This window comes from Ambystoma mexicanum, chromosome 2p (genome assembly GCF_040938575.1).
Source record: "Ambystoma mexicanum isolate Mex_15411 chromosome 2p, UKY_AmexF1_1, whole genome shotgun sequence".
Taxonomy (NCBI): Eukaryota; Metazoa; Chordata; class Amphibia; order Caudata; family Ambystomatidae; genus Ambystoma; species Ambystoma mexicanum.
This window is the reverse complement of record NC_090923.1, coordinates 1,135,686,087-1,135,713,075: the sequence shown is the minus strand read 5'-3', so window position 1 is coordinate 1,135,713,075 and position 26,989 is coordinate 1,135,686,087. Positions and strand designations below refer to the sequence as shown.

The window sequence follows — 26,989 nt, the reverse complement described above, 5'->3', positions numbered from 1 at the left end:
TGCACTGGATGAGAGTTGGTAATTGGGGAAGCATCTGCACAGGCCCTCCAGCTAACTTGGTGAGGCGTTTGGGTGCCCTAGCAACAACCTCCACCTTGAAAAAAGAGTCATCCACCACAGTTATGCTGGCCCCAGTGTCTCTGACCATTTACTAGGACGCTGTCTTTATAATACTCTTTAGTATTAGGAGGAATAGAATTATACACATCTAAATACTGTTGTTCCCACAACCCTAGGGACACTAAAGATACAGTAGCTGAGATTCTGATGGGGTCTTCAGCTAGTAGTTGAAAGTTTCCACTGGCCATATGTACTTCGTCCTCTGGAGCGAAGGCTAAGGAGACAGTGTGGACCCCTGAAGGTTTACCCTTACATCTGGGATCCCCTTTCACATGATCAGTAGAGCCACAAACATAACATTTCCCAAATGTCTTTATGAATGGTGGCTTGTTCTGACCTCCTTGTTACACCTTTTCGATGTTGGTCCTGGTTGCAAAGAAGGAAATTATGTGGTTCTATATTTTACTATTCTTCTTCAAAGACGGCAGATTCTGACGATAACAATCTCAGCAGTCTAGCTGTTCGATGCTGTCAACGAACGTCAGAGGCGAGCCAAGTGATCACATCACGCGGTCAACCGATGAAAACGGCAAGTCACATGATATCATTTAAGGACCGAAGACTTGCTTCTCATTGCGTCGCTACTTTTGTGCATGACGCTCCTATTCCTTTGCAGTGCTTTCTTCCTGTGACTCTTCCAATCCAGACCTCTCTTCCACGTTGTTCTACTTACCTGATTCATTGCCCTCATCCTCACGAGCAGCAAATAGTAGGATCCCAGTTCCTCTTGATTCAGTGAGTCTCTCTTTCCGGTAAATTTCCCTTTCCCTTCTCTTGTTTCGCTATTGTAACGCTCACCTGAGTCCCGCAGAGGCGCCGGTCTTGACTGGGTGAATGCCGTATCTTCAAAGGTGATGTGTAACACACGGTTGGCTCTTTGGGCTGGACCTCTGTGCACTGTATGTCTGACTCGAAGAGTAAGATGTCTGCAGATAGAAAATATGGGATTAATGAACTGGGGTTATTGGGTGCCTCTCTCCTCTTCCCTTTCTCTTCTCCTGTAGAACCCCAAAGGTTAACGCCCTCACCTTAGGTAAGTGAACGCCGAGCTCTCCATCTGCCTCGGAGCAGGGTGCCGTAACCAGTTTCTTCACTGGATAAGGGTGCAGGCCTCTTGACCTCAGAGGACTGCTGTCCGTCGTTAACTGCACGAACGGTAAGTTCTGGGCACTTCAAATGTCTTAAAAGTCTTTTGTAATGATATCTCTTGTTTTGCAGGGTTCCGGCGATGGCGGATGGCGGGCTGATGAGAGTTGAGGATCGAACCCGCGTGAGGAATAGAAGCGCCTGGAAGCACGTAAGTAAGCGCTTGTAGCCTGCTTCACGATGCGCACTAACTGTCCCTTTTATCTTGCAGGTACAAGTTCGGAGCTTTAGAGAAGCTGAAGGGTGCTGGAATACCCACTGGATTCGGCGTGTGAAGGAGTAATGGCACGTGAGTAATAAAGTTGCCCAATGTCTTTAGACGCACCTTCTTTTGTCTTTCAGATGCGGGATGCAGCGCCGAAGGCCTCCGGAGCGTGCGAAGAGCTGGTAAGCTTTTGTCTTTCAGATGCCGGAATGCAGTGCGAAGACCTCCGGAGCATGCGAAGAGTAGGTAAGCCTTTGTCTTTCAGATGCCGGAATGCAGCGCGAGGCGTTGGTGACAGCCGATGGACCAGGTAAGAGATGCGCTGCCACTGAAGACCGTAGTGCTAGCCTGTTCTTTCTTTGTCTTTACAGGTGCTGCTGAAGACTGGATTCCAGGATGGTAAGCCTTTGTTCCCTTAGGCCCAGGATCAGAAGCAGAAGACACGATGAGCGTTCTGCTGCAGAGAATGCAGAATAACGCAAAGCAAGATTCATCCATCGGGTGTGGTTTAAATAGCCTCCTGTAGTGCTTAGGTGTCTCCTTCCACAGCCACGCCTAGGTAAGAAAAGAGTTCCTGCTTTCCAGAAGAGTTCCAGTGTTCTGAACCTAGGGAGTGGCTCCTGCCCCACCCAACAGGAAAAGTAGTCCCAAACAGAAGAGGATCAGGGGTTCAACTGGCAGGAAAGTAAGCAGCATGGTCTGCTGCAGGTAAGTCCACCCAAGCATTATGAGCCCGGCGCTTCCAGCGCTGGGACTGGGCATCTTTATGAGCCTGGTGCCACTGGCGCCAGGACATGGTCCAAAAGGTCCCAATTGGGACTGGCTGGCACTCGGAACCGGGGTTATGGGTCTGCTTCCAAGGGAGTCGGGCAAGTCCTGATCTTTTGGAAGCAGAGATCATGACAGCTATTCACTACTTTTCTCACTGCAGGAAACCCTGGAGGATTCAGAGTACCAGTCACCATCCCTCAACGACACTGAGTGTTCGTTAATCTATGCCCGCATCTAACCAGGTTAGGATCTTCCCGTTATAGCTATTTAACACTTGTTTCTGCTGTCCTGTCCCTCCACCTTCCTTGTAACTTATCTGTCTTTTCTTTACTCAGTAGAACCCGAGTTACAGTCTTCCAGAGAATCTGAGCCTAGGATAATCGTCCACCCGCAAGACCATCTATCTACACATTCAGGGTTTTATTCCCCAGAGGGTTTCCCTGGGGTTCGTGCTCCTCCCCCGCGGGAGTTACTTTCCCGGGAGGGGGTTCAGGATCCTCAGGGAGGCTTTTCTTTTCTGCAGTTGCTGTTACCTTCCCGGCATTCTGACCAGGTTAGTGAATACCTCATTATATATACTCATTGAGGTGGTGGCTTGTTCTCATCCTCTTGGCAAGATTGTTACACTCCTTCTGGTCTGGGACCAGAAGGTACACTAGCCTGATTAGGTTTCCCTTGGGGCTTACCCTTAGAATTTTGTTTGGGGGCCTCTTTGGAATTGGAATTATTTGAATTATCTTTGTTGTCTTTCTTAGGCTGTTTTTCATCATCCGTTTTCTGAGTGACCCCTGAATCCTTGTGAGTAGCCCTGTTGGCAACCCACAAGTCAGCAGTCTTAGCCAGTTTCTTAGAATCTAGTTCTTTTGAATCAGCCAAGTGCTGTCTGAGCCCAGGAGAGCAGGCATCATAGAAAGACTCCACCATTACAAGATTTCTCATTCCTTCATAAGTATTAACTCTGTAACCCTTAATCCACCCTTCTAAGTTCTTCAAACACTCATTCACCCAAGTAGCCCAAGCGGTACTATCATGCTTTCTGAGGGTCCTAAACCTCTTAAGGTACTGGGAAGGAGTCTTCCCAAATCTAGCTATCAAAGCTAGTTTCACACATTCATAATCCATCCTATCCACCTCCCCCAACTCCATTACCACATCAGATGCAACAGGGGGGGAGCCTAGAGAATAACCAGGGGATCAACTGATTCCCTGTGATATTCTGGAGCCCATGATTGTATTCAAACATCGCTAACCAATCTAATACATCCAACTTAGGTTCATACATACCCACAATCTCTTTAGGCATCCGGGGTCTTTTTGGACTGGAAGATCTAGAGGATTCGGGGAGAGAAGCATTTTCCAAAGACAATTTCTTCATCTCAAGCTCATGATTGAGCTCTAATTCTTTGAGCCTTAGTTCTTGATGTTTCTGTTCAGTTTGGGCGCTAATTCTTTTGAATTCTAGCTCAAGTCTCATGTTTTCTAGAGTGATAAATTCAGGACTTAATGTGGGACCTGACAATGGTCCGGTGGCCACAGGTTGAGGCCTTTGAGCAGGCAGAGGGCGAGAGTGGGTGACATTGTTATCCTCCTCTTCCTCATCTGCTTCAACAGTAACATTTTCAACATTATCATCCTCAATGTTTGCTACATTTGCTGGAGTAGTGGGCACTACAGCACCCCTATCCAGACTTTGTTTTTCTAACAGTCTATCAATATTTTTTGATTTCTTGCCTTTGACAGGAAGACCTTTCTGTCTACACAGATCCCTTAAATAATCAGCAGCATTAGTAAGGAGGGTCTCCTGGCTGTCACTTTCCATACTTTGACATTGTTTAAAATAAACTTTTTGTGATTGTTAGCCTTGTGGTTAATTGAACCAAGGTACTAGCAGTACACTAAAATGTAAATCCAATACTTTTATCCTCACCGCTGTACACCAGTGTTAGGTAGAATCCTGTGCATTTCGCTTAGGGAGCACTACAGAAGATTAAGACTACAGGTATGAGCAATAAATCCCCTTTGGTATCAGTCTGTACCACAAAGATTTAGTTGGTAGCTGTGGCTAAGCAGTCAGACTTATCTCAAGAGGGAGATGAGCAGTATTCAGGGTTTACACAATAGGACTACAGTACCATGGCACAAGGAACCACTGACCAAAGCTTTGTATTAAAAAGAATATATATATTTATTTTACACACTTCTAGTTCAACACATTAATCACAGTTAATAAAGCAAGTTAAAATCAGTCAAGAAAAGTATACACAACTCCCTAGTTAAATTGTAGACAAGTTTGAGCAAGAGTGAAAACTAAGCAAAACGGCACAGTGAAAACCAAACACAAATGGCACTCTAGCAATTTCTCACAAGGAGGGAAAGCACAAGTTATACAGAAATATCTTCTTACACACCCTAGCAACACTTCCCATACGTTTGTGAACAAGTTTAGGCAAGGCAGTACTTTAGCATAGAGAATACTCAAATGAAAACTGACCAAAATGGCCCTTCACAAGTTTAAAAAGTGGGAAGGAAAAGGTGGTTATAAGAAGTAGGTGCACAAACACAGTTCTAGTTGAGAAGCAATCTGGAGAAGGCAGTTCTAACAAATTTAGCCAGAGTCAATAGGCCTGTGCCAGAGTCAGTGGTACAGGGCAAAGGGCCCAGGGGCAAAATGTTCTTGTAGCTGCAGTCAAGTCTTTGGTTAACGATTTCAAAAAGGTGGATGCAGAAGGTGAAAGACAATGTTTAGAAGATAAGGGCGGCCAACCCAACAGGTAGGTAAAGGATTTAAAACACCTTTAGCACTACCACGCAGAAAGGGCGGCCTGGCGGAACAATGTACCTTAATATGAAGAAGTGGCTCCTGCAGTGGCGGTTGTTCCTGGTAGTTCCTGCAGTTCGGGTGATCCAGCAGAGGAAGAGGGACTCTCGTCGTGAAGGAAGGTTCGAGTCACTGCATTACCCAGGGATGAAACCAGCCGCAGTGCTGCCCGACAAATAAAAGGTACGCTCCTTTAAATCGCGGTCCGGGTGGACGGGTGCCTGGCTATCCGGTCTCTGAGTACAGGCTACTGGCGATTCGACCAAGGCAGGTCTGGGAAGGCGATTGACAAACTGGTTGGCCCCACCAGCTCAAGGGAAGAAGGCTCTTGTAGATTAAGATCTTCTCTCGTTGTGTGGAGAAAAGTGGTGAGACGCTGCAGCAGGGCTTCACCGGTGGTTCAGTCGTTGCAGATGTCTTTGGCTTCTCTCGTCTTTGGCTTCTTAGTTCCAGTGGCGACGTCTTGCTCTTCCAGTCCTCAGGACCCTGCTTTTATGCAAAGAGATCCCCATTCATACAGCCTAGCTGTCACTCACACAGTGGAGTGGTCATCTTGGCGGGAGACCCTCCAGCCTATCAGGACAGAGTGCGACATGGGTTGCTGAGGCAACCCTGTCCAGGGGTCCTACTCCCCTTCCCACACAATGGACCCACCCCAGACTCAGTGGCACCAAATGGAAGGCTTCTTGGCAGAAGCCCGCCAAAAGGACGAACAAAGGATCCCCGACCAGGGTTAGGAGTTTAGAGAAAGCCACGAGAAAGAAGTTATAAAAAAGTTCTGGCAAATAAAACCTACCGGAGTAAAGTTAATATTAAAATACACCGGCGGTATGTTAGAGGCTGTCAGAAAAGGTGGTAGCCTCGAACAATGGGAAAATCCCATAGGGAAATATTCGCGGTCGAATATTTACGGTAGTAACCACTGCCACCAGCCAGAAACCTTTGAGAGAGGGACTGTACGGTACCCTCTCGAAAATGAACACCAGGGAAAAACTATTAAACCTTCCCAGTACCTCCATAGTAAGATGGGTTGTACTGGTTTAGTTCACAAAAATTGACTAATAAAGTCAATGGGGACTTTACATGCCCTGGGAGACAGTAGTCCCAGGGTATGGAGTCTATGTTTGGGGGTCACTATGACACCCCTGTGTCACTGCACTGAGGGTGCTGTGTAACACATGTGTATAAAGATGGTTCCTATGAGGGTGAGAAAAACCCCATAGACATTAAACACAAAAATTAGCCTAGAACACACATAGCAAAAATGCCTAAGAGTGGGAAAAGGAGTCTTACTCTTAGCAGGAGAAAAAAACAAACCCTTCAAATCCAGCAAAGCTGCTGGGAGACTCTATAGGTAAGGGAAATTAGACATAAAATGGGAATCCTCCCTAACACAACCCCACACCATGGACCCCATAAACACCCAACCAAAGGCCTAGCGCCATAGCTGCCAGCACACAAGACAAACACACTGCAACTCATAAGCCTCTATCACCACTAGTATCCAACCAGGAGCTCCAAACCCTCTAACATGCAAATATCAGTCCCTCACAAACAACACTCTCCTTCTTCTTCACCACAGTAACCAGCTTCAGATGCATTTTCCTAAGTATGTGTTTACTCTCCCTCCATCTTCATTGCTCCTTAACTCCGAACGCTGACTTCCACCTTCACTGTTTCTTCATAGTCAAGACTTGCCTTTTCCGGGTTCCTGGTATACTCAAAGGGTCAAATTACATTACACCACGTCTTGTCATGTCATTTGACCCCACCCCCATGTGACAACACTTCCTGTGTCATCAGGGAGTTCCAGGGTCGTGTGATGTCACTTCTGCTACCCTTGGCGTTTTGGTGAAATGACATCCCTGCCCACAGTGTTGTGGTCAGCCTGCGGGGCCTTCGTCTAAATAATACGCAGAGACAGGGTCATGCTTCTGCCTTCCTTTATTCCATTACATTTTCTAACTCCCCGTTGTCCCCTCCTTCCCCTCGCCCTCCCATCCCTAGGTTCCTCCCCCCAGTCCCATGTTCCTCTCTCTTAAGGGGGCCATGTCCCTTTTGGTCTCCAACATCCCCACCCTTATTTATCATGAAAGTTTGTGGCCTACATCTGTTTGATGAGACGTGGCGGCCTGCGTATGTTTCTTTGTGGCCGGCCAGGTGGGTGTCCAGCTTCTTCATCTGGCACCTCGGCGGGGGATCCGTGGGAGGTTCCGGCTGGGGTTCATTGGCCTCTACGTCCTTTTCCCATCACTGGTGTCTCCTCTTCTTGGTCTTCTCGAAACAGCGGAAGAATGACACATTCCTTGTTATGACCCTGTCCTCTCCTGTGGCCGTGACCACATGCCCTCTGACCTCGGTGACCACAAGGGGCTCAGGTCAATATCTGGAGTCTGTTTTCTTCCATCGTGTTTTTTTTTCGAACCAATACGACCTCGCCTACCGGGATCTGGTGCTCTTTGGCCTTCCGCTTTTGATCAGTCCATTCTTTGGTCTTTCTCCTCCTCTCGGCTTCCCTTTCCCTGATCTCAGCGTCTTCTGCTGGGGTGTAGTCTTCTAGATTTGGTAGTCGCGTTTGTGGCTTGTATTTGATCATGAGTTCAGCTGGGGTTTTGCCTGTTGCTTCATGCAGGGTGTTCCGATAGCTCCTCAACATCTGGGAGATTGCTTGCGGCATGGACGCCAGGTCTGCGGCCGCTTTCTGGCGCGTTCTCTTGATGTTTACCATGAACCGCTCCACCATGCCATTGGCCTCGGGCCATAGCGGTGTGATTCTTTGATGTTGAAACCCCAAGTGTGTGGCAAACTTCTGGAACTCTTGGCCTTGAAATGGTGGACCATTGTCTGTTTTGACGATGTTGGGGAAACCCCACTCACTAAACAGTTCCTCCACTGCTGTCACTACTTGATGGAATGCCGTTGATGGGACGTGTTTCACCAGTGGAAATCGGGAGTACTCATCGATAGCTACTAGGAGGGGACCTGCTTCTTCCAGGGGTCCGTAAAAATCTATGGCCACCCTTTGCCAGGGTCCTTCAGGTAGTGGGACTATTTGGAGCAGACATGGTGGCTCAGGTGTCGCTGTCACTTGACATGGTATGCAGAGTTTTAATTGATTGATTGATTGATTTGTTTATTTATAGAGTGCCTTACACCAAGGCACTGTACAATTGAACAACTAATACAGAGAACAACAACAAACATTGGGAGCAAAAATTACATCATGAATCATTCAACAACAAAACAGTGCAGAGAGCAATTAACTGAGGGGGAGGGGAAGTGGAGTGGGAGTAGGATTGGTGAGGGGGTCATTAGAAGGATAGAACGAGTGAAAATGGAAGGGAGAGAGAGTGAAATAGGAGTGGGGAGAGAGGAGTTAGAAGAGGGAAAGAAGGGGGGAAGAAGAGAGGACGGGGGGCCTTCAAGGTAGAGAATGGAGGAGGAGGGATTTAAGGGAAGTGCGAAATGAGGGGAGGGTCGTGGAAGAGCGGATTGAGAGGGGGAGTGAGTTCCAGTGATGAGGAGCAAGGAGTTGGAAGGAGCGGAACCGGGAGGAAGCACAGGGGGAAGGAGGTACAGTGAGGAGGAAATGGTCAGCAGAACGAAGGGAGCGAGAGGGGGAGTAAAAGGTGAGAAGGGAAGAGAGATAAGGAGGAGCAAGACCATGTAGGGATTTGAAAACAAGGCAGAGAAAGCTAAATTTTAGCTGTAAGTGGAAAGGTAGCCAGCGAAGGTGAGAGAGCGAGGAGAAGATGGAGTCACGGGGGGTAAGGAGACAAAGGGTACGAACAGCAGAGTGGTAAATGGATTTAAGGAGGGCAAGCTGAGATGCAGGAAGTCCAAAGATTAAGGAGGAGCAGTAGAAGAGTCGGGAAAAGATGAGAGAGGAGATAAGGAGTTTGGTTGCGTGGAATGTGAGGGAGGGACGGATTTTGCGAATATTGTAGAGGTGGTATCGGCAGGAGCGGGGGGTAAGTGAAATGTGTTGTGAAAAGGTGAGAGAGGAGTCAAATAGAACGCCTAGATTACGAGCATGGGAGGAGATAGGGAGGTTGGGGGGAGGAAAGTGGATGAAAGGGGGAGGAGAGGGAAGAGGAAGTGTGTTAGAAGGGAAGAAAAGGACTTCAGTTTTATCAGGATTAAGAGAGAGGAAGCGGGAGGACATCCAGTTCTTGATGGCTGTGAGACAAGAGGAGAGTTTAAGATGGAGGTCAGGTGTGAAGGAGGAGAAAGAGAGAAAGAGTTGAGTATCATTGGCATAGAAGTGATGGGAGATATCAAAGGAGGAGATAACAGGGGCAATGAGGGAGGTGTAAAGAGAGAAGAGGAAAGGACCAAGTACAGAGCCTTGAGGAACACCGTATATGAGAGGGAAGGAAGGAGAGGTCTGGCCCCCCCATGAGACAGCAAAGGAACGAGAAGAGAGGTAAGAAGATAACCATTTCGGAACAGGGCCTTTGAATCCGAAGGAGGAGAGAGTGTGTAGCAGGAGTGGGTGATCGACAGTGTCAAAAGCTGCAGAGAGATCAAGGAGAATAAGGATGGAAGATTGCTTGGCATGCCGAGCAGAGCGGAGAGAATTGAGAATAGAGGTGAGAGCAGTTTCAGTGGAGTGTTTGGGTCGGAAGCCAGATTGGAAGGGAGGAAGGAGAGCGGAAGAAGAGACGAAGGAAGAGAGTTGAGAGTAGGCAGACGCTCAAGGAGTTTAGAAAGGAAAGGTAGAAGGGAGATAGGTCTGTAGTTAGTGGTGAGGAGTGGATCAGCAGAGGGTTTCTTTAGGATAGGAATATTCGTTGCATGTTGGAAAGCTGAGGGAAAGGTAGATGAAGGGAGGCAGGAGTTGAAGAAAGTGGTAAGGTAAGGGATAAGAAGAGGGTAGATCTTGGGGATGAGAACGGAGGGGAGAGGGTCAGAGGGGGCGGATGTGGGGTGGGCTTTGGCAAGAAGGGAGGAGACATCCAAAGTAGAAACAGATGAGAAGACAGACATAGTGGAAGAGGGAGGAGAGGGGGGAGGAGAAGAGAGGGAGCTATAGGGGGAGTTAATTTTTTGGCAGAGTGAGATGATTTTGGAGGAAAAGAAGTTAGCAAAGTCAGAGGGAGAAAGCGTGGAGTTGGATGAGGGATCGGGAGTAGGAGGAGTGAGAAGGCGGGTAAGAGTTTGAAAAATCCGACGAGGATGAGAGGCTTGAGACTGGAGAAGGTTAGAGTAGTAAGAGGACTTGTTGGTTGCAAGACAAGAATTGTAAAGTGCGTGGTAAGAGAAGTAAGAGGTTTGATTAGAAAGCGAGGGAGTTTTGAGCCAGAGTCTCTCTAATCGCCTGAGAAGGCATCGTATAGAGCGGAGATGGGAGGTAAGCCAGGGTTGAGAAGGTTTCCGAGTAGGGCGATAGAGCGAAAGGGGGTAAAGTTGGTCAAGGGCAGTGGCGATAGAAGATGAAAGGGAAGAGAGAGCCTCGTCAGCAGAGAGTAATGCAAAGTCTTGGTGAGATGGGAGAGGACTAGGCATCAGGAGGAACAAGTAGAATAGGAGGGAGAGGGGGAGATGGTAGGGAGGGGAGAGGGGGGGGAGAGTGAGGTGAGAAGGAGATATGGAGGATCGCATACCAAGGTCTTAGGTACGGACAGGTAGGTAGGAGCAGTAATAGTAGGAATGGGAATGTAGAGGGTAGAGACCAGCGTGTTTGTTATATAAAGGGGGGATGTAGAGGGCAATGTGGAATCAGGAGTGAGGAGAATTGGCAGGAAGAAACAATTGGAGGAGACCAGGTGAGGATGGCGTTGACGGTGGATTCAAGTCAGAGGTGAGAGGGAGCCAGAGGTAGCCAAAAGAGTCAGAGGGTGCAGGATCTCGAGACTGTGGATGGAGGAGTCCAGTGGTGCCTGAGGCAGGACAAAGTAGTTACTCAAAGTTACCACCACAGAGGGAGCCAAAAGGAACCAAAAGAGTCAGAGGGTGCAGGATCTCGAGACTGTGGATGGAGGGGTCCAGTGGTGCTTGAGACAGGACAAAGTAGGTACTCAAAGTTATCACCACACCGCTGAAGGTGATGACCGGGTAGAGTAGAGAAAGCGACCACAGTACAGGGCTGTAAGAACACTCAATGACAAAGTGGGCTGAGGAGGGGGGAGAAGAAACCCACAAATCACAATCAGAGCCGGGTGAGCCAAGAACCGTGGGAGTAGAGTTGGAGCAGAGCCAGTGGAGCAGTAGAATGATCAGGTGCCAGAGGCAAGTAGTGGACTCGGGAGGTCCTGAAGATGGATCCAGGTGTCGTTGCAGACTCACCAGGGCTCCGCGTAGTGGAGAAGGGGGGCGTTGAGCGGAGCGCCACAGAGGGGACACTCAGTGCCGCCCCGTTTCAACTCTACTGCGAAGGTGGAGGATCCAGGGGGTCCCGAGGGCTAGACATAGGCACAGTCACAGGTTCGACCAGACAAGTGAGGAGAAGGAGGGGCCGAAGAGGAAGCAGGCAGGACGCCACCCGGACACCAGGAGGGTGAGACGAAAGGAGGCTCCGGGAGGGCCCAATGCTGGGGCCACAAGCGGTCGCAGGCACACCAGGAGAGCCGAGTGCATTGGAGCTGCAGAGCACACCAGGACCCTATGGGGTGAAGGGGAGGTCTGGTGTGAGAGCGGACTGCGCCGGAGCTGTAGAGGGGCAAACAGAACCAGCACAGTGGATAGTCGCCGGCTCAACTGGTTCCCACGTAGTGCTGGTTCGCTCAGGGGGACAAGTGTAGCGCAGAGGCCCCAGAAAGCAGCGATGCAGATCAGCCGGGGTCCAGCGTAGTGCAGACGGTGCTCCGGGGCTGAGTGAAGTGCAGAGGCCCCAGGAAGTAGCAAAGCAAGTCCGTCGGGATCGTACGCAGGAGGAGGAGGCTCCGAGCCCTGTGGAATGAAGAAGGGGCTCGGAGAGCTGAGTGGAGGCAGCTGTGTGGAGGAAGCCGCAGGAAGCAGGGAAGCGAGTCCGCCGGGATTGCACGCAGGAGGAGGAGGCTCCGAGCCCTGTGGAATGAAGAGGGGGCTCGGAGAGCAGTATGGAGGCAGCTGTGTGGAGGAGGCCCCAGGAAGCAGCGAAGCAAGTCGGCCGGGATCGCACGCAGGAGGAGGAGGCTCCGAGCCCTACGGAATGAAGAAGGGGCTCGGAGAGCTGTGTGGAGGCGGCTGTGTGGAGGAGGCCCCAGGAAGCGAAGGAAGAAGGAGGGGGCTCCGAGGGCGGTGAGGAGCCCGGCGGTCCAGAGAGACTCCAAAGAAGGACCGAAGCTGGCTCCGTGAACAGCGGCAGCCGCACCCGCTGATGTGCCCCCAACCAAGGACAAGGCTGGCGTCGACCGCACAAAGGAAGGAGGGGGAAACCGCCGCCCTGGATGTCTGGAAGGCGGGAAGGTCCCCGCAGGCCAACCCAATGACAGAGCGGGAGGGAGGCCGCTCCGAGACTCGATCCCGAAGCCACGCCAGGCGGGTCCGATCTTCACCGAAAAAGCAGACAGTGGAGCTTAAGTAGGTAAGTACCAGGAACGGAAAATGATATTGGTAGAAATTGCAGTTTAAACTGCCTTAATTTACAAATGATTCAGCCTGATTAAGGAGACGCAGACTCAGGCAGCCATGCTCATGCGCCCCCTGGTGGTAATGTATCCTCAACTATGGTGTCCATGTAGGGGAACCACGTCTGATTCCGTAGAATCATCTTGTGTTGGCTATGCCCCTGTGCCCTTTGTGTGCAATAACAACAAGGGGTTTCCTGAGGCTCTTGGAGGCAACTAGCCGGTTTCCTCTCAGGAGTATCCCTTGTTCCGATGTGGCCAACTCCTTATGTATTCGTGCCATTCTCTGCAGGTCTCTCCTGTCCACCTCCCCCTTTTCAAATTGTTCAGTGGCTGCATGGCAGCACTGGTGGGCGTTTGTGAGGCTGATGGCCGCTTGGATGGTGGGGTCGGCCCTGCATTTATTGGCAAATAGTTCCTTGATGATGGCGGGAGGAAGGGCATTCAGGGACAGGTAGGCGATGTACGATTCCGCCTCCAGCTGCATACCAGGATCTGAGGCATTGCTGGGGTGTCTTGATAAGTAGTCTGCCGGATTGGCTTCACCGCCTGGCTTGTGGACAATGGTGTAGTCATACTCCTGGAGGTGGATGCCCCACCTCTCTATTTGCGGTGCCATCTTGATTTTGGGATTGCCAAAGAGTGACAGGAGTGCTTGGTGATCTGTTATAAGGACGAATGTCATCCCTATTATAAAATGGTGAAACTTCTCAAATGCCCAGACTGCTGCCAGGCTCTCTCGTTCGGCTTCAGAGTAAGCCTGCTCGATGGCCGTGAGCGCACGGCTGGCGTATGCCACTATGTGGGTTTGTGACTTCTGGTGCGGGTTGGTCTGAGCGAGAATGCGCCTAGTTCCACCGGGCTGGCGTCGACTGTGATCTTGTCACACTCTGGGTTGAAATATGCGAGTTAGTGGTTGTTAGCCAATTCCTCCTTTATTGCAACGAAAGCCACCTGGCACTGTGTGTCACACGTAAAAGGGAGGTCCTTCTTGAGATGCAGTTGGAGTGGGCTTGTCAGTGTGGCGTAGTGAGGCAGGTGTCTGGCGCAGTAGCCTGCCATCCCCAGAAAGGAGCGTAGCTCGGACACGTCCCTTGGTGGTTCCAGGTCGACAATGGCGCTAACCTTTTCTGGGTCAGCTCTGACACCTTGGTCTGAAAAGATGTGGCCAAAGAAGCATAGGCTGTGCTTGTTGATGGTGCACTTTGAGCCATTGAGGGTGAGGCCTGCATTGTGGAGAATAGTGCATACTTGTCGTAGTGTCTCATCGTGATGTTCCTGAGTGGTCCCGAACACCAAGATATCATCACTGTAGTTGAAGGTGTTGGTGACTGGCGTAATCAATCTTCGTATTGTCTCTTGGAATATTTCAGCTGCTGAAGATATTCCGAAATTAAGCCAATTATAGCAGAATAGGCCGTCATGGGTTGTGAAGGTAGTTATTGGCCTGGATGCAGGATCGATGACCAGCTGATCATATCCTTGGTTTAGGTCCAACTTCGAGAACCTGGTGGCTTGGTTTTGGTTCAGTCTCACTAACATGTCCTCTATGTTAGGTCCACGGTGTCTCTCCCTCTGGATGGCCATGTTTGGGATTCTTATGTTGACGCAGAGTCGTAAGCAGCCGTCCTGTTTGGGAACTACTACCAGGGGTGACACCCATGGGGTTAGACCTTCCACTCTTTCAATTATGTCGTTCTGCAGAAGCAGTTGCAGCTCGTGTGATACCTTTGCTTGGAGGTGGAACCCTATCTGTCTGGGGTGTTGCGGCACGGGCCGTACCGTGGGGTCAATGTGAAGGCGAACAACTGTGTTTTTCAGCCTTCCTACACCCTCGAAAAGGTTGGGGAACATCCTATTCAGCTTGTCCAAGTCCATCGCCTTTTGAGTTAATGTTCGTATTTTCAATGGCAGGAGGCCCTGTATTTTCTCAGACTGGTTATATCGAAGGTCAATTAGTTGCAGCCCTGTGGCCGTTTTGTAGCTCAGGAGACATCTTCCAGGGACTGGGCTCTTGATGACGTGAATCACGACGGGAACCCGTCGTTCTCTATGCACCAGGTCGCACAGAAATTGTCCTTTGGGTTGTAGAGGTAAGGGCGCACCCCTTTGAAAAATGCGGGCACGGGATGGTTGTAATGGGTACATGCCGGCCATGGTTTCATATGTGTTTTCATTCATCACATTGACGGTGGCCCCTGTATCAGTGAGGAATGGCGTGTCGTAACCTCCCAGCAGTATTGTGACTTTCGGGGCTGTGCTATCATCTGAGGTGTCATAGATGAGCCGGAAGTATTCCTTACTGTACCAGTCGTACTCGTAGTATTGTTCTGCGCCTGATGAAATTTCTTCCACCGGAGGGATTTCATATGGGTCGTCTGTGGGGAATACTCGTCGTTGGTCATACCCTTGGTAGGGTTGTGTGTGAGACAGGTGTTCTTGGTTGTCGAATGCTCCTTCGGGCATGTCTTGTAGGTTCTCGACAGCCCTTATGAACCCAGGGTGCGGTGTATATGCCGTAGTGTTTCTGCCGAATCCAGTTCTTGAAATATCTCTATCTGGATATGGCTGCAGGTTGGATACTCTTGTTGGGTCGTACCTCCGAGAGGGGGGTCGATTATGGTGGCGGTCTCTGTGCCAGCATCAGGGGAACCCTTTCGCTGCACATTATCTGGAAATGGTTCTTTTGGCCGCACCTCAAACACATCTTGCCAATGGCGGGGCATTGGCCCTTGTGTGGGAATTTAAACCTGCATCTGTAGCACTGCCTTTCGGGCTGGGTCCGGCGGGCAGTGTTCCAGGTTTCTAGGCGGGATGGCGCAACCATCTGGTGGGTTTGGCCTTGGGGGCTATTGGCCATGGCAGCAATGGTGTCTGTTTTCTTTGGGTTCTCTGTCTGGGCTGCCTGTATGTCCACTCGTTCATAAACTCTTGGCAATTCAGCTATTTCCTGTAATGGGAGGGGTTTCTTCAGCAGATGTTTTCTAAATTGCGAGGATATACACCCCTCAATCAACCTTAGTCGGATGGCCTCATCATCGCTGAAGTTTGCAAAATCACAATACGCGATTTTCCTTTGGCGATGTAGTATGAACTGCCCAATTGTTTTGTGTGAGTTCTGGGTAGACTGATCGAAGGGATAGTGTTCATAGTCCCTGTTGGGGAGTACAACCAGGCGGCCATGGATTGCGGTGATGAGGAGTTGATAGGTGGTCTTTTCGTGTGGGGGACTGGTCTTGATGACGCTTTTCATCTCCTTACCCACGAGATTAGTGAAGATGTCTAGTTTGTTGGGTGCATCTTGGTTTCCCACTGCTCTCATGAACTCTTCAAATTCATCCATCCACTCCTGCCATCTTTGGCCTGGGTCCTCCTGTGGTTCCAACGTGAAGGGGTGCGGGCGTCGCAGTAAGGACACTGGGTTGGTAGGTGCCGGACCTACGGCGGGTTGGGCAGTCTGGTCCGCTGGTGCTACCACTGGTTGAGATATGGCGACAGACTGCTCTTACTCACAGTGCAGCGCAGCTTGTGCTGTGTTTGGGGCCACTGGTCCTGTGGAGTGGCCTTGGTGTTGGGGCGGTCTTTGCAAGTCCTTGCTTTCAAGTGTCTTAGCTGCGCTTTGTGCTTGCGTCTCAGCGTCTTTAATGACGTTTAATAACGTTTTGTTAATGAGTCCTCCTTTCAAGTGGTAGGTATGCACCTTAATGACATTTGTTAATGAGTCCTCGCTTTCTAGTGGTAGATATGCACCTTAATGATGATTTGTTAATGAGTCCTCGCTTTCTAGTGGTAGGTATGCACCATGTGTCTTATGATGGGCACCGTGTCATTGATGGTGGTGCTCCTCGCATTCTAGTGGCTTATATTTGCCGGGTCTTTGATGGCGTTGATCCTCGCATTCTAATGGCTTATAGTGTTGTGCGCCTTCAGCGTCTGCATTGACGATTTAGTGATAGGTTATGTTTTAAATGGATGCTGTATCACGAGTGGCGGCAATCTTCGTGTTCAAGTGGCTTATATATGCTGTGTCTTTGGTGTCGTCAATCCTCGCGTTCTAGTGGGTTATATGCGTAGTGCGCTTTCTTTGTCTTCAATAATGTTATAATGACAAGTCCTCATGTTCTAGTGGCTATGGATGGCTTTCCGTTCCCCGATCCTCGCGTTCTAGTGGGATCATGCATGCTGCATACCTGTGTGTCCAGGAGCGCCTGGCTTCATCTTCTGTTGTGATCCGCATGGCTCGTGCAGCGGCTGCTGCCTGCCGTAGCTCTCGTTGCATGTCTTTTCGTAGCCGATGCTGCTGCGTCTTCTGGCTTCCCTCTTCTCCCGCTGGGTTCTGGTCTCCCGGGCTTGGTCCTTCGTTTCGCTGGGGGCTCTGCTCCCTCTGCAGCTGGCACCGTCGTGTTCCCAGCTTCTCCTTTCCACCGATGTCCGTCAGCGCTGGTCTCCCCTGCAAATTGCTCTGCACGGCTTCCTTTCTTCTTCTCCGTGCCTCTTTCACACAGAGGCTGTGGGCGTGTGCTCCTGGCTCGTCGCCAGTTGTTGTGGTCGGCCTGCGGGGCCTATGTCTAAATAATACGCAGAGACAGGGTCATGCTTCTGCCTTCCTTTATTTGATTACATTTTCTAACTCCCCATTGTCCCCTCCCTCCGCTCGCCCTCCTCTCCCTGGTTCCCTCCCCCCAGTCCCATGCTCCTCTCTCTTAAGGGGGCTGTGTCCCTTTTGGTCTCCAACACACAGGTCACTAAAGACTTTGCCAAATCGAGAGCAAGGTAAATCAGGCGTTATTGACCAGTTTATCTCACACAAGGGACACTCTCCCGGGCCTCTCCCTTTGTGAGAAGTGTCAAATCAGGGCCGCCTTAGCGCTGGCAGCGGCCGGGGGGCACCCCAACACCCCCAGTCAAGCGGGGTGGGGGATGTCAAATTGTGAAATTAAACATGTTACTATTTCAGTTACCAGCCTTATCAGGCATTCTCTGATCAGGGTGGTGGCAGTTAATACTTTCTACTACAATTTTTGAGTGCATTACCCCCACTACTGCTGCAGCCGCGATAATGCAGTAAAGGGGACCATATACTCACTATGGCACCCCTTACATTTTTAAGCCTGTTCAAGATGTCCTGTCCTTTGTTAGCCATTCTTCCTTTCTACGTGGGGAAAGGCTATCTTCATGCACCTTGGTGGACTTCTAGCAGAAAGCCTGTAAAGGCTCTCCTTAGTGTCGGTGAGCTGTCAGGAAGTGGGGCAGGGGCTGTCTGCCTCAATACACATTCCAACAGGGACTTGGAAGTTGCTGGAAGATTTGGGATGGCTGGATGTCCCCAATTGCGCAGCCACCTCCAGGTTTGAATGGTGCAGAGTGTCCTTATTGGAGGGCTGGGGCCGCTCTCTGACCATTTCTGTATATAAGGAGACAAGCTGGACACAGGAAGCAAGTGGAACTTAAGAGATGTTATGTTATGTTGATTTATACCCAAAGAAGACGACCGAGGGATGCCAGAGGACTGCTGCAGAGACCAGTACTGGCCCAGTAAGAACCACCTCAACCTTCTACTTGACAGGGAAGACCTCAGCGAGGTGCCTTCCTCCCTAAGAGTGGTGGGACCAACCAGTCACCTGACCTGCTTGAGGTTTGTCATCTGTTTTTTGTTGCTGGAGCGTGCACTGCTGCATTTGCTCTGCAAGCCTGTTACCAGACATCCTCTGTTGCAAAGGCTTCCGGCTGGCCAAATAGCTGAAACTGATCATGGGCATCTTCAAGTTTCAGCTGGGACTCCGGGAATCTTCTGGACTGTCCTACACCAGGAGACGTGCCTGCAGGAAGGTGGAGTTCAATTGCTTGGTTGCTGAGTACCTCCTGACCCCGCCAATGCAAGAAGTGCATCTGTGAAGATCCCTCTGAGGGTCCCTTCTTCACTGTGGAACTGAGTCTGTGCATTTTCGCTACATATCGAGGTCTCCAGAAGACTCTAAAGACGACCAGGGACTACCAACTCGCATCCGCAACCAGGCGACCCTGTGCAGTGACAACAATGGCAAGCCTTGCTTCCTCCAGCAATTTATTATAATTTGGGACCATTCCTAATTTTCTAGGGGAGTCAGGGCCTGAGATCCCATATATCTCTGACCTGCTCCCTCCACATAGGGAATGCATTGAGCACAAAGTCCTGCTTACCGTAGCGCATCTGGGGCTGACCCAGGGCGGTGGTGTCCAGCTCAATAGTTCTGAAGAACCCCTTGCTCCCTACTTTAAAAGACTGTATTTAATGTATGTGCTTTATGCCAAAGTAATTTAAAACAAAGTGTAACCAATTGCAGGTGGCCTAACTGTGAGTTGTATATATGTTCTAAAGTATTTTTACTTTTCCAGCATTGGATCTTTCATATTTTCACATGCACTTGAAGATTACCCGTCTTCAGGCTGGGAAATCCTCAGTATTATTAAAGCAGTTTACCTTTGAATGTCTCAGCTGCTTGTCCTTTAAGTGCTCTATTAGAGTCATTTTCAGTCACAATGCCCACAATGAATTAGAGAGGTCCCCTTAGCTCAACCCCTGGTGGCCATCTTCAGATTTTTTACTGCATGTTAAGTGTTGTGAGTCCATGCAAATTCTCTCTTCTAGATTTTCAAACTTTTTTGCTAGTTTTTCAATCAAATCTTCCAGGTTTGGTGCTGCATCGCTTCTTGCAAACAGCTGTGAAGTTTCGGCCCATTCCGTTGCCTCCGGAGTTTCAATCTTGCGTTTGAGGCCTTCAACAGTCTGTGGAGATGGCAGACATGAGGAAGAAATGCCTATTCAAGGCCTGCTCGACATGTAACCTGAGAAACGTTTACATTGAGTATCTTCTTGAAAAGTGCGGACCCAACCTCAACAACTGTACCATCTTCCAGTCGTTCTCATCCAAGGACCGACACAGCAGATTAGTGGTCTGGTTGAATGAAGGAGTCAGGGCCCGTAAGCATTCTGCCAACCCCTCCTCTACCTGTATGTTTCTTCCAGACAAAGAGGGAAAACAGATGCTTTTGTCAAAAGAGTCACCACGACAGCCACAACTACCATCAAGGCAGAACATTTGCTGTCTATCCTCACCCGCTACGACCGTGAATTCTGGTTCAAAATAGGACCAATACTTGAGTTCCTACCATATGACAAAAGGGAGGAAACCGTTGCACTGTTGCACAAACGGGAAGCAGCGTCAGACCACGCCATCTTAGAAGCCGCCGACTTAGCGGATACAGTGTTCCGCCAGATGGGCCAAGGGGCAGTGTTACGCCGCCTAGGGTGGTTAAAAACCACACATTGGGCCTCATTACAAGTAGGCCAGTCCAGAAATAACGGTGCCGGTTGCGCCGTACCGGCACCCTATTCCGGACTGGCATACTCTGAGTGAAGATGCCACAAACCCTGTCACTGCAAGTGACATCCATGGTGCTACCATATACGGCAGCACTGTGAACGGAATCTGTGGAATGACCCGCAGGCCATGCCTGAAACACTGGCACAGTGGCAGCATGGGCACATTCCAAGTACCGATTTCATTGAAACACTGGCAACACTGGCACGGAAGTGGCGGTGGCACCGTGATAACCGTGCCGGAAACACTGACATCGCTGAACAGGTGGCTAAAATCAGCCCAGGTGCACACCATGAGCACTGTAAATGCACGAAAGGACCACTCCCACACCCCACACCCCTTCCACCACAACCATGCTTGCAGTAGCAGTAATGGAGCTGGAGGCCCAACATGCAGAGATACAACTGGAAGAGGCAGAGGAGATGGCTGAGCCAGCCAGAGCTCTGCGATAATCGGGGGCAATGCCCCTGGCCTTGAGTGGCTGTCTCCCATGTGGTGGGACTGTTCCCAAGCCCAGCAGTGGGTCCAGGGAGCCTTGGCAGGGTCCCCAACTTTCCCCGGAGTAAGAAGCTTTAACTCAGGCCAGCCAGAGCTCCAGGAAAGTTGGAGCTAATGTCCCTGGCCTTGGGTGGCTGTCTCCCATGTGGTTTGACCATCCCCAAACCCAGCAGTGAGTGCAGGGAGGCCCGGCAGGGCTCTCAACCTTTTCCAGAGGCAGAAGCTGTAACGCAGGCCAGTCAGAGCTCTGGGATAGTCGGGGGGTAATGTCCCTGGCCTTGGGTAGCTGTCTCCCATGTGGGTTGACCATCCCCAAGTGCTGCGGCAGTCCCAGGGAGCCCAGGTAGGGTCTCTGACCTTTCCCAGGGGGAGAAGCTGTAGCACAGACCAGCCAGAGCTCCACGATAGACCGGGGTAATGTCCCTGGCCTTGGGCAGCTGTCTCCCATATGGAGTGACCATCCCCAAGTGCAGCGGCTGTCCCAGGGAGCCCCGGCAGGGTCCCCATCCCTTCCCCGAGGGAAATTCTGTAATGCAGCAGAGCATGCGCTCCAGGATTTGTCAGGGGTGATGTCCCAGGTCTTGGGTGGCTATCTCCCATGTGGGTCGACCATCCCCATCCCTTCCCAGAGGTCAGTTCTGTAATGCAGCCCAGCCAGAGCTCCAGGCTGTGCTTGGGGATGGACGAACTACATGGGAGATGGGTGCCCAAGGCCAGGGACATCACCCCGACCGTCCTGGAGCTCTGGCTGGGCTGCGTTAGAGAATTGACCCCTAGGAAGGGATGGGGACCCGGCCCAAAACCCCCTTGGCCTACCGCTGGGCTTGGGGATGGTAGACCCACATGGGAAACAAATTCCCAAGACCGGGGACATCACCCCTAACTGTCCTGGAATTCTGGCAAAACATACTTCCCCATTCTTGGGGGGACCTGTGGCAAGAATTCTGGTGGCCCTCCCCCCACCCCAAATGGATGGGGAGCATCTCATGTACCCTTTCCAAGCTGCCCCAGGGAGGGCTACATGAGGTGCCCCCCATCCACTTGGGGTGGGGGGGGGATCCCCTTTCCATTCCCTCAATCTCTGGTGGTTTAGGGTGCCACCACCCAAAACACAATATGCGTTATCATTCTTTTTGCCCACTTTCCTAGAGGCAGATGGGCACATTACCATGCCCATCTGCCCCCAGGGTGGGCAAAACGGCTGCCCCATGCTTTTGAGGATGGGCGAGAGGGCTGCTTACATAGTAAGCGGCCCCTCACCCGCCCCCTCACTTCACAAAACAGATCCATGGTGGTCTAGTGGCATTGCTGGGCGCGGATCGAGCGATCTGTGCCTGATCCGCGCCCAGCAATGCTTTAAATAAGGTGTCATTATAAAGAGGAGAATCTCTCCTTTCCAACAACACCTCTCTTAATCTGAACGGCACAATAATGCTGCAGATCGAGGCAGAGAAAGGTGGACACTCACCTTCTCTTTTCACTGCGGCAGCTGAAAATGGCTGCCGCAGTGAAAATTACTTTGTTTCACATCAGCGTGCATTACGCACGCTGACGTGAAACTGAAGGAAATCCAACCCCCGGGCCGTTAGGAGGAACCTCCTCCTCACATAGCCCTGGGGTTGGCTTTCACTTTTGTGCGATCCCTGCAGTGCCAACAAGGACGAGGTATCTCGTCGTTGGCACTGCAAACGTAAGGCACTTAAGGGTTTAAAAACACAAAAAGTATGGATACTGCGATAATAAATATTCCATCGCAAATAGTGAAAGAATTAATCTGGAGTGTCAAAGAATCATTAGCCTCGCAGGGCTTTGACTTAAGCACTAAAAGATCATATACAACTGTAAAGAAGAGAGATGAGAGACCTGTCCATAAGGAAAATACAAATCCTGGAAGGAAAACACTAGACCAACCTTTATTCATACATTGTGAAAGAACACAAGGTAATTTGAGACGTGAGGTTTACCGTGAATCTAGCAAAAATATGCTGAGTGCAACCAAATGGTCGTGGCTAAAAGAAGCCATAGAAAAGACCAACCATACAAATGTCCAATAGAGCCAGAAGAAATCTCCAACTGCTCTATTTAAAATAGTAGTCTGGAATACCTGAGTCTTTATGCATTTGTTGAAAGAAAATTCAGAGCAGCCGTTAGACATCTACAATATAATATAGTTACAAGAAACCTGGATTACGTCCCAACCTATCATTCCCAACTATGAAATATGCTGAACCCCAGCTAGAAAGCAACAGGAAGACCGATGGCAGGGCTTCTGGCTGCGTTGCGGATACACTCCAGAGGGAAATTAACATCATGGCTTGCTCCTCACTCATGCATACAACTGTTGAAAGTCGAATTCACTGAAAAACATCACCCTCTAACCACCCATGCTGTGATCTTAAATCTTTATGGGAACTCGGCTTTAATATCTGACACTGAATTTTTGAAATATGTCTCTGACATGCTAGACACTATAGAAAAAGAACCTTTGCATCACACCACTATAATTGCTGGAGACTTAAACATGAAATGCATAGCCACCGATAAGAAACCCCTTTCACTAAAGATCAGAAGATGGATGGCTTTAATGAAGGAATCGTGTCAAGCAAGCCATTGCGCAAAGGAAGCAAGAAAATAACGAGAGCATGCTAAAAGCCTTAGCCACAAAATCAAGCTCCCAGATCTGGCACCTATTAAAAAACATAAACAACAATGGAAATCATTCTCTCATATTGAATGCCATATGCGAGAAGAGTTGGATGAAACATTACACCAAATTCTTTGATGAATGTAACGAGCAAGATGATAAGGTGAACAGAAATGATCACTTACAGAATTTACAATTTGACCGATTAGATGTGTTACTGGAAATTAAGAAATTAAGCTCCTCTCGTGCTCCAGGCCCCGATGGCTTTCTAATGCAATAATAAAGAGACACCCGGAATAATGGGCTGACGTACTATACAACATCCTTAAAACTATAGAAATGAATGGGAAAATTCCAGACACCTGGCAACAATCGATTTTTATTCTGATATTTATAAAAGGAGAAAGAAATAACCAGCTAAACTACAGACCCTTGGCTCTCCTAGATTCAGCAGGAAAATTCTACGCCAGACTATGGAAGAGACATGAAAAAATGGCTAAAAGCAAACAATAAAACTAATCCTCACCAATCAGGATTTATCTCTGGTTTAGGAACTAACACAAACCTGACAATAATATCCGCCCTTAAAGAACAAGCGAGCAGATCAAAGAGACCATTATTTATTGCGTTTGTGGACTTCAAACAAGCTTTTGACTCCATATCCCGAACAAAACTCTGGGAGAAATGAAGAGAAGCAGATTGCCCGAGTTACATACTAAATGCAATAATGCAATTTTACACCAATAGTACAATTCAAATAAAACTGAATGAAAGAGGGCTATTATCAAAACCAATAAAAACCTCAAGAGGCATTAAACCTCCTAGATCTCTCTGCGGCTTTCGATTTAGTAAATCACCAAATCCTATGCCGTCACCTTAAAACCGCAGCCCATTTCTCGGACAAAGCCACAGCCTGGATCACCTCCTTCCTTGCTAATAGGTCCATGAGGGTCTTCTCCCCCACCGCCACCGCTGATCCCTCACCAGTCACCTGTGGAGTCCTTCAAGGATCTTGCGTGTCCCCGACACTCTACAATGTCTTTACAAAACCCCTCTTCGATATTTTGGATTATCTTGGTGTCACTTATACTAACTATGCTGATGAGACCCAGATACCTATCCCTATCACAGGCGACCACAAAGCCGACTCACTAGCCATTAACGCCATTTACCAAGTCATCCAGGCCTGGATGGCCCAGCACGAACTGTGCTTGAATGATGAAAAGACTGAGCTTCTCATCCTTGGCTCACACCAAAGACTCAGTAAACTAGACACATCGTTTAAATCCTTCACCATTGATGGTAACACCATTAAAGTGGCTAAAGATACAAAAACGCTTGGAATCTACATCGACTCCACTCTTACATTAGCTAGGCAAACCAATGCAGTATCATCGGCTGCCTCCTACACATGCAAGCTCATCACAGCATGCCGCCCCTTCCTATCTCCAGCCAACTGTACTACACTAGCCAGGACCCTGGTCCTATCCAAAATGGATTATTGCAATGCCCTCTACTTGGGCACCAACCAATGTAACATTAAAAAATTACAAACCATTCAAAACAATGCCATTAGAGCGGCTCTTAACCTACCCAGGAACAGTCATATCTCTGACACCAGACAGAATCTTCACTGGCTCTCTGTATCCCATAGAATCTCCCTCAAGGCACTTGCACTCACTCACAAAAGCCCCACCAATCAAGCCCGTAGCTACCTAGCCCACAGATTCACACCACATACATCCGCAAGAACACTAAGAAGCGCTCAAACCAACTGCCTTGTTATTCCGCGCTTCAACCTCCAGAAATCTGGTGGTCGTAGCTTCCCGGTCCTAGCCTCGAAACTATGGAACTCACTACCCAATACTCTCAGAGCTGAACCCACCTTCCCAGCCTTCAAGCGCAAAGTCAAAACTTGGTTGTCTGCCCAAGACTTGCCTTGATTGTCCTCCTGGCCCTGAGCCACATCTATATTGTTAACAGTCCCTGTTACAACCGTTACTGCATACAGTACATATACTGTATTTCTCTTATAACTTGTACACTCTGCATAATGTGTATATTCCCCCTTGATATATTGCCTACATATTGTATTTCTCCTGTATAATCTGTATAACCTATACATTCTGTATATTCTTCCGAATGCAATGAATGCACTCATCCACTGTTCTGTTTTTTTTTATGATTGTAACCAAGTGACGCGTCCGAAAGCCCTGGGGCCTGGTGCGCTATATAAATAAATAAAATACAAATACAAATACAAGGATGTATACTTGCAGCTACACTCTTCAATGTTTATATCTGTGACATTGGTAAAAACTTGGAAATGCCTAATACATATCCACCAAAAACAGGGAATTACCGGCTTACATGGCTCTTCTATGTGGACGATTTAGTGATCTTTGTCTCCGGAGGATAGTTCATGGGCAACGTGCTCGCCTTGGAGACAAGATGACACTGAGCAACACAGGTTCGATCCCCGGTCCACGCTTAGAAACCTCTGGGTATTAAGCGCGTTATAAATAACTTATCATATCATATCTTTGATCAGACACCTATTGGTCTCCAGTGACAATTGACAGTTCTACAGAAATACGCTAACCAAAACAAGCTTGAAATAAACACCTCTATGAAAAAAAACTCACAATTCAAGTGGTCAATAAATCATGCTTCTCTTGTTATCGTACCCAAATACAAATATCTCAGAGTCAACATAAATGATAATAAATGTGATGCACCATATAAGTATGAAATAAAACATACATTGAACTCGTTATCCTTGCAAGGAAAGATAATTCAGACAAAATACGGTATGTTCTCGTACTACCCAATGCTCATATATTATAACCAAAAGGTAGTACCAACAGTGACATATGGAGCAAATTCAAAACTGCCACAATATCAACCTGAGTGGTACTATATGGAAGGTATGTATTGGAAAGCTTTACTCCCTGTTCCATGTTCCAATCAGTTATCCAATCGCGATTATAAGGTACGAACATGGACTAATATAAGTAAAAGGAAGAGTTTAGTGGAACACACTGGCATTTTACAGGAAATGCCTAATGAACATAAAAATACCTTAATTTAGGGGGGCGTGGCTTGGAGCCGAGGCTGGTGGCATGGGTCCGTAGAAGCTCCTGGCTTACACCAACCACTGACAGCTTTTTAGCTTGCTTAACTCCGCGTTAACCTTTAATAAACTGCAGATGGAGTAAGGAAGGGACGGTGCACAAGTGGATGAGAATGCTCAGCTGGAAAACGCATATTTCATTATAAACAGACCGAGTCTGAACACGCCATAGCCGGCTGAGCGGGGTTGATGGAAATGGTGGCCACAAGATCCCAGGAACTACAACAGCGGAGGCAAGGCGATTCCCTCAAGTGAACAGACAGCCCCCAGCCCCAAAGAGCAGTGGACCGTGTCATCTCCGGTTCATCTGCGCGGCGTAAAGCGGAAGCGCAGGCAGGGGCAGCAGCGAGCAGAGTCTGAGGTTCGACCCGCGGCCCAGGGACCTATCGGGGCCCCAACAGCGTTTCCCAGCACAAAATAAATGCCACAGCTGTAGCGGGAGCCCCCGCGGCACGTCGGAGGAGAAGGAGGCCCACTGGAAGGGGGGCCGGTACCCCCCCCACGAAGTAAAGCACTGACACTCAAACATTCCACCAAACGCAGAAAAGTCAACACAGTAAGGTAAACGGGGCTCCGACATAACCCAACGCTACGCATCAGCACACGGGGTGCAGACCTCAGGAGTGGCTCCCCCCAGACCCTGTGTCAGGGGAGCCCTGGCACCTCAGAGGCTTATCCCACTCACAGCAACAGTGCGGGTTAACACAGTAACGAGTGAACTGAACACCAACGCCACTACCCGG

At 49.3% G+C, this 26,989-nt stretch overlaps 1 long non-coding RNA gene across 1 annotated transcript in view; it reads right to left on the bottom strand.

The window, feature by feature from the left end:
• Positions 1-26,691, bottom strand: part of LOC138567217 (uncharacterized) — a 222,044-nt gene extending 195,353 nt beyond the window's left edge. The window contains exon 1 of the long non-coding RNA XR_011302138.1: positions 26,195-26,691. This is a non-coding gene — a long non-coding RNA (uncharacterized lncRNA). The remainder of the gene's footprint in view (positions 1-26,194) is intronic.
• Positions 26,692-26,989: the final 298 nt, after the last annotated feature.